Below are 10,180 nucleotides of genomic sequence, written 5' to 3'. Positions count from 1 at the left end.
AAAATCCCTCAGGACCCCCCAAAAATGCCCCCAAAATTCTTCAGGACCCCCCCAAATCCCCCCAGGACCCCCAAAAACCCCTCGGGACCCCCCAAAATCGCCCCCAAATTCCCTCAGGACCCCCCAAAATTCCCCTAAAACCCCTCGGGACCCCCCAAATCCCCCCCAAAACCTTTCAGGACCCCCCAAATTCTCCTCAAATTCCTTCAGGATTCCCAAAATCCCCCCCAAATTCCCCCAAACCCACCCAGGACCCCCCAAAATCCCCCCCAAATTCCCTCAGGACCCCCCAGATTCTCCTCAAATTCCTTCAGGACCCCCCAAGTCCCCCCAGAATTCCCCTAAAACATCTCGGGACCCCCAAATTCCCCCCCAAAATCCCCTCAGGACCCCCCAAATTCTCTCACGACCCCCTAAAAATCCCCCCAAATCCCCCCAAAATGCTCCCAGGACCCCCAAAACTCACCCAGGACACCCCAAAATTCCCCCAATCCCACCCAGGACCCCCAAAATTCCACCAAAACCCACCCAGGACCCCCAAAATCCCCCCCAAATTCCCCCAAACTGCCCCCAGGACCCCCAAAACTCCTCCAGGACCCCTCAAATCCCCCCCAAATTCTCTCGGGACCCCCCAAATTCCCCTCAAATTCTTTCGGGACCCCCCGAAATTCCCCAAATCCTCCCAAATTCCCCAGAATTGCTCCCAGGACCCCCCCAAAACCCACCCAGGACCCTTCAAATCCCCCCCAAAATCCCCTCAGGAGCCCCCAAATTCCCTCGAGACCCCCCAAAATCCCCCCCAAATTCCCCCAAACTGCCCCCAGGACCCCCAAAACTCCTCCAGGACCCCTCAAATCCCCCCCAGATTCCCTCCGGACCCCCCAAATTCCCCTCAAATTCTTTCAGGACCCCCCAAAATTCCCCAAATCCTCCCAAATTCCCCAGAATTGCTCCCAGGACCCCCCCAAAACCCACCCAGGACCCCTCAAATCCCCCCCAAAAGCCCCTCAGGAGCCCCCAAATTCCTTCGAGACCCCCCAAAAATCCCCCCAAATCCCCCCAAAGTGCCCCCAGGATCCCCCAAACTCACCCACGACCCCTAAAATTCCCCCAAAACCCACCCAGGACCCCCAAAATCCCCCCCAAATTCCCCCAAACTGCCTCCAGAACCCCCAAAACTCCTCCAAGACCCCTCAAATCCCCCCCAAATCCCCCCCAAATCCCCCCCAGCCCCTCCCCCACTCACCCAGCCGAGCCCCTCCCCCATCCCCGCTCGCGCCCCGCGGCCTTTGGGGGGGGGAGGGGCCCCGGGATCCCTTTTGGAGGGGAGGGGGCGGGGCCTAAAGCCCCTCCCCTCTGCCTTGGCCACGCCCCCTGGCCGCGCTGCCATTGGCGGAGCCGGGCCCGGGAATTTGGGGAATGCGGGGGAGGGGCGGGGCCGGTGGGGGGGGGGAGGGGCGGGCCAGGGACCCCCGGAATTCCCCCAAAATTCCACAAAATGCCCCAAAATTCACCCGGAATTCCCCAAAATGCTCCAAAATCACACAAAATTCACCCCAAATGCTACAAAATTGCCCCCAAAATTCCTCAAAATTCACCCCAAAATCGCCCAAAATTCCACAAAATTCACCCAAAAATCTCCAACTTTACCTGAAATTCCAAAGAATCCCACCAAATTCACCTCGAATTCCCCCAAATTCGCCCCAAAACACCCCAAATTCACCCAAAATTATCCGAATTTCAGCCCAAATTCCCTTAAAATTCGCCTAAATTATCCAAAAATCACCCAAAACCCCCCAAAAAAAACCCGAAATTCCCTACAATTCACCCAAAATGTCAGAAAATCCCCCAGAATTCCGCCAAAATTCCCTAAAATTCCATGAAATTCACCCAAAAAGGGGCTGGGAACACAAAATTCCCCCAAATTCCCCCAAATTTTCAAAAATTCACCCCAAATGGCACCAAAATCACCCAAAATTCCCCCAAAATTCCCAAAAATTCCTCAAAATTCACCCAAAAATCCCACAAAAAGGGGCTGGGACCCTAAAATTCACCCAAATTCTCAAAAATTCCCCAAAAATTCAACAAAATTTCCCCAAAATTCACCTGAAATTCACCCAAAAAGGAGCTGGGACCCCGAATTCCCCCAAATTCCTCCCAAATTGCACAAAAATCACCAAAAATCCCCCAAATTCCAAAAAATTCTACCCCAAATTCCCTGAAATTCCCACTAAATCCCCCCAAAATCCTCTGAAACTCCCAAAAATTCCACAAAATTCACCCCAAAAGGGGCTGGGAACCCCAAATTCCCCCCAAATTCCCCCAAAATTCTGAAAAATTTCACAAAATTCCTCCAAGATCATCTGAAATTCACCCAAAGCCCCCAAAATTCCCCCAAATTCCCAAAAATTCCTCAAAAATTCACAAGGTTCACCCCAAATTCACCCAAAATTCCCAAAAATTCCCCAAAATTCACCCCAAAATCCAACAAAAAGGGACTGGGATCCCAAAATTCCCCCAATTTTCAACAAAATCTACCCAAAATTCCACAAAATTCACCCAAAATTCCACAAAATTCACCCCAAATTTACCCAAAAAAGTGGCTGAGACACCAAATTCATCCAGAATTCCCCAAAATTTCCCAAAATTGGGGCTGGGGACCCAAATTCCATCAAAATTCACCTGAAATTCACCCAAAAAGGAGGTGGGAACCCCAAATTTCCCGAAATTCCCCAAAATTCACCTGAAATTCACCCAAAATGGGGCTGGGACCCCAAAATCAGCCCGGGAACCCCAAAACCTCCCAAAATTCCCCCAAAAAAAGCTCCTGGAAGCCCCAAATTTGACCCCGAGGGTTTTGGGGACCCCAAAATTCTCCCCTAAAATGACCCCGCCCCTCCCCCCCCGCCGAAACCACGCCCCTTTATTCGATGGCCACGCCCCTGAAGCGAATTGGCCAATCGCCTTCTGCTCTGAGACCCCGCCCCTCGCTTAGCCTCGCCCAGTCCAAGCTCGGATTGCACAGGCACGGGTTAGCCACGCCCCCTCATTTAACCCCGCCCTATCAGCATTCTGATTGGTTCGGTTTCCTCTCAGCCCTTCTCCCATTGGATCCGGTTCCTCGTAGCCCCGCCTTCTTTTGACTCCTCCTCTTTCTCTTACTGATTGGTCCCTGTTTTTCTTAACCCCGCCTTTCCCCCGCTCTGATTGGTTTTCGTTCTTTAAATCCGTTTCTAATTGGCTACAATTCCCTTAAGCCCCGCCCTCCCTTTTATCCCGCCCACCTCCCGCTCCGATTGGCTCCGGTGCCTTTTATCCCCGCCCCCTTACTTTTCGATTGGTTCCGCTTCTTCTCAACCCCTCCTCCTCCTCCCTCCATCTCCCGCCTCCATATCCCCGCCCCTCCCTCCCTCCCATTGGCCACTCTTCCCTTTAACCCCTCCCACCTCCCTCTCCCATTGGCTCCTTCCCTCCCTACCCCTTCTCCCATTGGCTCCGCCCAAGGCCCCGCCCCCGGCCCAAGATGGCGGCGGGCCCCGCCGCCGCCGCCGCCCGCGGCCGCTTCCCCGCCCGGCCCCCGCCGTGGCCTCGGGCCCCTCCCGGGCCCCCCCGATCCCGGACCCCGCTGGGCGGCCCCGAGGGCCCGGCCCGGCCCGACCCCGCGCTCCGGGCGCTCGTGGCGCTCGGCCGCGGCCTCCGCCGCCTGCGGGCGCTGCTCGGGGAGCGCCCCGGGCCCGCCCGGCCGGTGAGGGGGGAGCGGCGGCGGGAGAGGCCGGAGGGGAGCGGGGGAGGCGGCGGGAAAGGCCTCGGGGGGTCAGGGGGGGGATCTGGGGGGAACTGAGGAGATCTGGGGGGAATTGGGGGGTCCTGAGGGGATCCTGAGGGGTCCTGAGGTGAGCTGGGGGGTTCTGAGGGGATTTGGGGGGTTCTGAGGGGGTGAGGGAGGATTTGGGGGGAAATGTGTGGTCTTAGGAGATTTGGGAATTCCTGAAGGGGTTTAGGGGGTCCTGAGGGGATCCTGAGGGGTCCTGAGGTGAACTGGGGGGTTCTGAGGGGATTTTGGGGGTTCTGAGGGCGTGAGGGGGGATTTGGGGGGAAATGTGTGGTCTGAGGAGATTTGGGAATTCCTGAGGGGATTTAGGGGGTCCTGAGGGGGTCCTGAGAGGAACTGGGGGGTCCTGAGGGGGTGAGGGGAGAACCGCAGGGTCCTGAGGGGAACTGGGGGGTTCTGAGGGGATTTGGGGGGTCGTGAGGGGAATTGGGAATTGCTGAGGGGATTTAGGGGGTCCTGAGGGGATCCTGAGGGGAAATGAGGGATCTGTAGGGGAATTGGGGGGTTCCGACGGGATTTGGGGGGTCCTGAGGGGAATTGGGGATCCTGAGGGGATCCTGAGGGGAATTGGGGATCTTGAGGGGATCCTGAGGGAAACTTGGGGGTCCTGAGGGGATTTGGGGGGTCCTGAGGGGAACTGGGGGGGTCCTGAGGGGATTTGTGGGGTTCTGAGGCCATTTGGGCCGGTTTGGGGGATCCTGAGGGGGTGAGGGGGGAATTAGGGGTTCCTGAGGGGAATTGGGGGGTCCAGAGAGGATCCTGAGCGGAACTGGGGGGTCCTGCGGGAAAATTGGGGGTCCTGAAGGGATCCTGAGGAGTTCCTGAGGGAAAATTGGGGATCCTGAGGGGATCCTGAGGGAATCCTGAGGAGAAATTGGGGGTCCAGAGAGGATCCTGAGGGGATTTTGGGGTCCTGAGGGGAATTGGGGGTCCTGAAGGGATCCTGAGGGGTTCCTGAGAGGATTTAGGGGATCCTGAGGGGAACTGGGGGGTCCTGAGGGGGTGAGGGGGGAACCGCAGGGTCCTGAGGGGATTTTGGGGTCCTGAGGGGATCCTGAGGGGATTTTGGGGTCCTGAGGGGAATTGGGGGTCCTGAAGGGATCCTGAGGGGTTCCTGAGAGGATTTAGGGGATCCTGAGGGGAACTGGGGGGTCCTGAGGGGGTGAGGGGGGAACCGCAGGGTCCTGAGGGGATTTTGGGGTCCTGAGGGGATCCTGAGGGGATTTTGGGGTCCTGAGGGGAATTGGGGGTCCTGAGGGGATCCTGAGGGGAATTGGGGGTCCTGAGGGGATCCTGAGGGGATTTTGGGGTCCTGAGGGGATTTTGGGGTCCTGAGGGGATCCTGAGGGGATTTTGGGGTCCTGAGGGGATTTTGGGGTCCTGAGGGGATCCTGAGGGGAATTGGGGGTCCTGAGGGGATCCTGAGGGGTTCCTGAGAGGATTTAGGGGATCCTGAGGGGAATTGGGGGGTCCTGAGGGGGTGAGGGGAGAACCGCAGGGTCCTGAGGGGAACTGGGGGGTCCTGAGGGGATTTTGGGGTCCTGAGGGGATCCTGAGGGGAACTGGGGGGGGTCCTGAGGGGATTTTGGGGTCCTGAGGGGATCCTGAGGGGAATTGGGGGGGTCCTGAGGGGGTGAGGGTGGGAACTGAGGGGATTTGGGGAGTTCTGAGGGGCTTCAGGTGATCCTGAGGGGGGTTTGAGCGAATTTGGGGGGGTTCTGAGGGGCTTCAGTGGGTCCTGAGGGGGTGAGGGGGGAACTGAGGGGTTCTGAGGGGATTTGGGGGTTCCTGAAGGGATTTGGGGGGGTCTTGAGGAGATTTGGGGGGGTCTTGAGGGGATTTGGGGGGGTCCTGAGGGGATTTAGGGGGGTCTTGAGGGGATTTGGGGGTTCCTGAGGGGATTTGGGGGTTCCTGAAGGGATTTGGGGGTTCCTGAGGGGATTTGGGGGATTCTGAGGGGATTTTTGGGGGAATTTTGGGGGTCCTGAAGGGATTTGGGGGTTCCTGAGGGGATTTGGGGGGGTCCTGAGGGGATCTGGGGGGTCTTGAGGGGATTTGGGGGGGTCTTGAGAGGATTTGGAGGTTCCTGAGGGGATTTGGGGTGGTCCTGAGGGGATTTTGGGGTTCCTGAGGGGATTTGGGGGGTTTTGAGGAGATTTGGGGGGGTCTTGAGAGGATTTGGAGGTTCCTGAGGGGATTTGGGGGGGTTTTGAGGGGTTTTGGGGGGGTCTTGAGGGGATTTGGGGGGTATTGAGGGGATTTGGGGGGGTCTTGAGGGGATTTGGGGGGGTCCTGAGGGGTTTTGGGGGGGTCTTAAGGAGATTTGGGGGGGTCTTGAGGAGATTTGGGGGGGGTCTTGAGGGGATTTGGGGGTTCCTGAGGGGATTTGGGGGGGTCTTGAGGAGATTTGGGGGTTCCTGAGGGGATTTGGGGGGGTCTTGAGGGGATTTGGGGGGGTCTTGAGGGGATTTGGGGGTTCCTGAGGGGATTTGGGGGATTTTGAGAGGATTTTGGGGGTTCCTGAGGGGGTTTGGGGGATTTTGAGAGGATTTTTGGGGGAATTTTGGGGGTCCTGAAGGAATTTGGGGCAATTTTGGGGCGATTTGAGGGGTCCTGAGGAGATTTGGGGGGGATTTTGGGGGGTCCTGAGAGGATTTAGGGGATTCTGAGCGGGTGAGAGGGAAATTTTGGGGGATTTGGGGTTTTTTGGAGGTTCCTGAGGGGGATTTGGGGATATTTTGGGGAACTTGAGGAGATTTTGGGGAGAATTTGAGGCAATTTGGGGTTTCTGAGGGGATTTTGGGGGGGTCCTGAGGGAGTTTTGGGGGGATTTTGGGGGTCCTGAGGGGATTTTTGGGGGTTCCTGAGGAGATTTGGGTCATTTTGAGGGGATTTAAGGAGATTTTGGGGTGGTTTTAGGTGGATTTAAAAGAATTTGGGGGGCGGTTTTGAGGAGATTTTGGGGGAATTTAAGAGAAATTTGGGGATTCCTGAGAGAATTTGGAGAAATTAAAAGAATTTCAGGGGGCTGAGGTGAATTTTTGGGGGGAATTGACTCATTTTGGGAGGATTTTGGGGGGATTTGAGGGGGATTTGGGTTTTTTTAAGTGGATTTTGGGGTTTTTAAGGGGATTTTGGGGTTTTTAAGTGGAATTTGGGGTTTTTAAGGGGATTTTGGGGTTTTTAAGGGGATTTTGGGGGTCCTGAAGTGGTTTTTGTGGGGAATTAAGTGATTTTGAGAGGATTTTGGGGTGGTTTGGGAGGATTTTGGGCTTCCTGAGGAAATTTTGAGGGGATTTTGGGCAATTTTGGGGGAATTTGGGTGACTTTGGGGGACAACTCAAGGGGATTTTGGGATGATTTGAGAATTCCTGAGGGGATTTGGGAAATTTTTGGGGCCCTTGAGGGGATTTGAGTGGAAATTGAGAATTTTTGAGAGAATTTTGGGGTGATTTGAGAGGATTTTGTGGGATTTTGGGAATTGTGGGTGATCTTGAGGGGGTTTTGGAGGATTTGGGGGGGATTTTTGGGGTCTCTGAGGAGATTTTGGGGGATTCTGAGGTGAATTTGGGGGAATTTGGGCGATTTTGGGAAATTCTGAGAGGATTTTGAGGACCCTGAGGGATCTGAAGGGTCCTGAGGGGATTTTGGGGCCGATTTTGGGGGATTTGAGGGGATTTTGGGAGATTTTGGGGCATTCTGAGGTGAATTTGGTGATTCTGAGAGGATTTTGGGGAATTTTGGGGGATTCTGGGGAGATTTTTGGTGGAATTTGGGCGATTTTGGGAAATTCTGAGAGGATTTTGAGGATCCTGAGGGATCTGAAGGGTCCTGAGGGGATTTTGGGGCCAGTTTTGGGGGATTTGAGGGGATTTTGGGAGATTTTGGGGAGATTTTTGGGGATTCTGAGGTGAATTTGGTGATTCTAAGATGATTTTTGGGGATTTTCAGGGGATTTTGGGGAGATTTTTGGGGATTCTGAGGTGAATTTGGTGATTGTGAGAGGATTTTTGGGGATTTTCAGGAGATTTTTGGGGATTCTGAGGTGAATTTGGGGATTCTGAGGTGAATTTGGTGATTCTGAGGGGATTTTGGGGAATTTTGGGGCATTCTGAGAGGATTTCTGGGGATTCTGAGGAGATTTTTGGTGGAATTTGGGCGATTTTGGGAAATTCTGAGAGGATTTTGAGGACCCTGAGGGCTCTGAAGGGTCCTGAGGGGTTTTGGGGCCGATTTTGGGGGATTTGAGGGGATTTTGGGCGATTTTGGGGAGATTTTTGGGGATTCTGAGGTGAATTTGGTGATTCTGAGGGGATTTTTGGGGATTTTCAGGAGATTTTTGGGGATTCTGAGGTGAATTTGGGGATTCTGAGGTGAATTTGGTGATTCTGAGAGGATTTTGGGGAATTTTGGGGCATTCTGAGAGGATTTTGGGAGATTCTGAGGAGATTTTTGGTGGAATTTGGGCGATTTTGGGAAATTCTGAGAGGATTTTGAGGACCCTGAGGGCTCTGAAGGGTCCTGAGGGGTTTTGGGGCCGATTTTGGGGGATTTGAGGGGATTTTGGGGCACTTTTGGAGGATCTTTGGGGGTTTTGGGGCAGGAATTTGGGGTTTTTTTGGGCGGGTTTTTGGGATTTAGTGTAGAAAGGGGCGTGGTCAATGAAAAGAGGGTGTGGCTTTGTGGGCGTGGCTATGTCTGACCCCGCCCCCCTCCACAGGAGGAGTTCCGGGGGTTCCTCCCTGAGGAGCTGGAGATGCCCCTCCCCCCACGGCGCTCCCGCAGAGGTCAGTGACCCCAAAATCCCCCCAGAGCACCCCAAAATCATCCAAAATCACCCCAAAATCGTCCAAAATCACCCCAAAATCACCCAAAATCACCCCAAAACTCAAAAAATCACCCCCAAATCACCCAAAATCACCCCAAAATCACCCCAAAATCACCCCAAAATGTCCCTAAATCACCCCAAAATGTCCCTAAATCACCCCAAAATAATCCCAAAAAAATCTGGAAATCGCCCTAAAACCGCCCACATCACTGAAATCATCCCAAATCACCCCAAAATCAACCAAGGTACCCCAAAGTCGCCCAAAATAAACCAAAATCACACCAAAATCACCAGAGGTTTACCCAGAATTACCCCAAATCACCCCAAAATTGTCAAAATTCCCCCAAAATTCCCCCAAATCCCCCTGGGACTCCCCAAAATCTCTCAAAATCCTCCCAAAAATTCTTCAGGACCCCCTTGGGACCCCCCCAGTTTTCCCTAGGACCCCCCAATATCCCCAAAATCCCCAAATCCACCCAAAATCCCCAAAATTCCCCAAATCCCCCCCAGATCCCCCTAGGATCCCCTCGGGACCCCCTAAAATTCCCTAAAATTCCCCAAAATCCCCCCAAAATTCCTCCCCAGATCCCCTCAGGACCCCCCAAAATCCCCAAATTTCCCCAAAAATCCCAAAAATTCCCCAAATCCCCCCCAGATCCCCCTAGGATCCCGTTGGGACCCCCCCAAAATCCCCCAAATCCCCCCAAAATTCCCCCAAATCCCCTCAGGACCCCCCAAAATCCCCAAATTCCCCCCAAATCCCCCCCAAACCCCCCTAGGATCCCCTCGGGACCCCCTAAAATCCCCCAAATCCGCCCAAAATCCCCCCCAGATCCCCTCGGGACCCCCCAAAATCCCCAAATTCCCCCCAAAATTCCCCCAAATCCCCCAACCCCCCCCTGAGCCCTCTCTCCCCTCCCCCACAGGCTCCCGGCTCCCTTCTGGCTCCGCCCCCTCCCCTCCCCGCACGGGGGGCGTGGCCTCCTCGCCATCGCCCCTCCCTCCTCGCCTCAAGCCCCGCCCCCGGCTCCGCCTGCTGCGCTTCAGGGGCGGAGTCTGGCGGAGGGGGCGTGGCAGAGGGGGCGGAGCTTCTACAAGCGGCGCCGCTGACTCCGCCCCCCGCGGCGGCGCGCGCCGAGGGGGCGGGGCCAGGAGCCGCAGCGGCAGTGGGCGGGGCCTGCGGCGGCAGTTTGTGATGCCATTGGTCAGCGCTCGTTCGGCTCGGCCAATCAGGCCCCCGCGGCGATTCGCGGACACGCCCATCCCGGAAGTGACCGCTGGGAACTCCAGGGATGGCCGGGACCCCCCTGGGGACCCCCAAAATGCCCCAAAATCCACCCAAAACCTCCCCAAATCCACCCGGGACCCCCCAAAATCCACCCGAGACCCCCTTGGGGACCCCCAAAACGCTCCAAAATCCACCCTGGACCCCCCAAAATCCACCCAAAACCTCCCCAAATCCACCCGGGACCCCCCAAAATCCAGCCGGGAACCCCTTGGGGACATCCGGGACCCCCCTG

The sequence above is a fragment of the Haemorhous mexicanus genome (assembly GCF_027477595.1).
Source record: "Haemorhous mexicanus isolate bHaeMex1 chromosome 39 unlocalized genomic scaffold, bHaeMex1.pri SUPER_39_unloc_2, whole genome shotgun sequence".
Classification (NCBI taxonomy): domain Eukaryota; kingdom Metazoa; phylum Chordata; class Aves; order Passeriformes; family Fringillidae; genus Haemorhous; species Haemorhous mexicanus.
Note: the sequence above shows the minus strand (reverse complement) of the source record.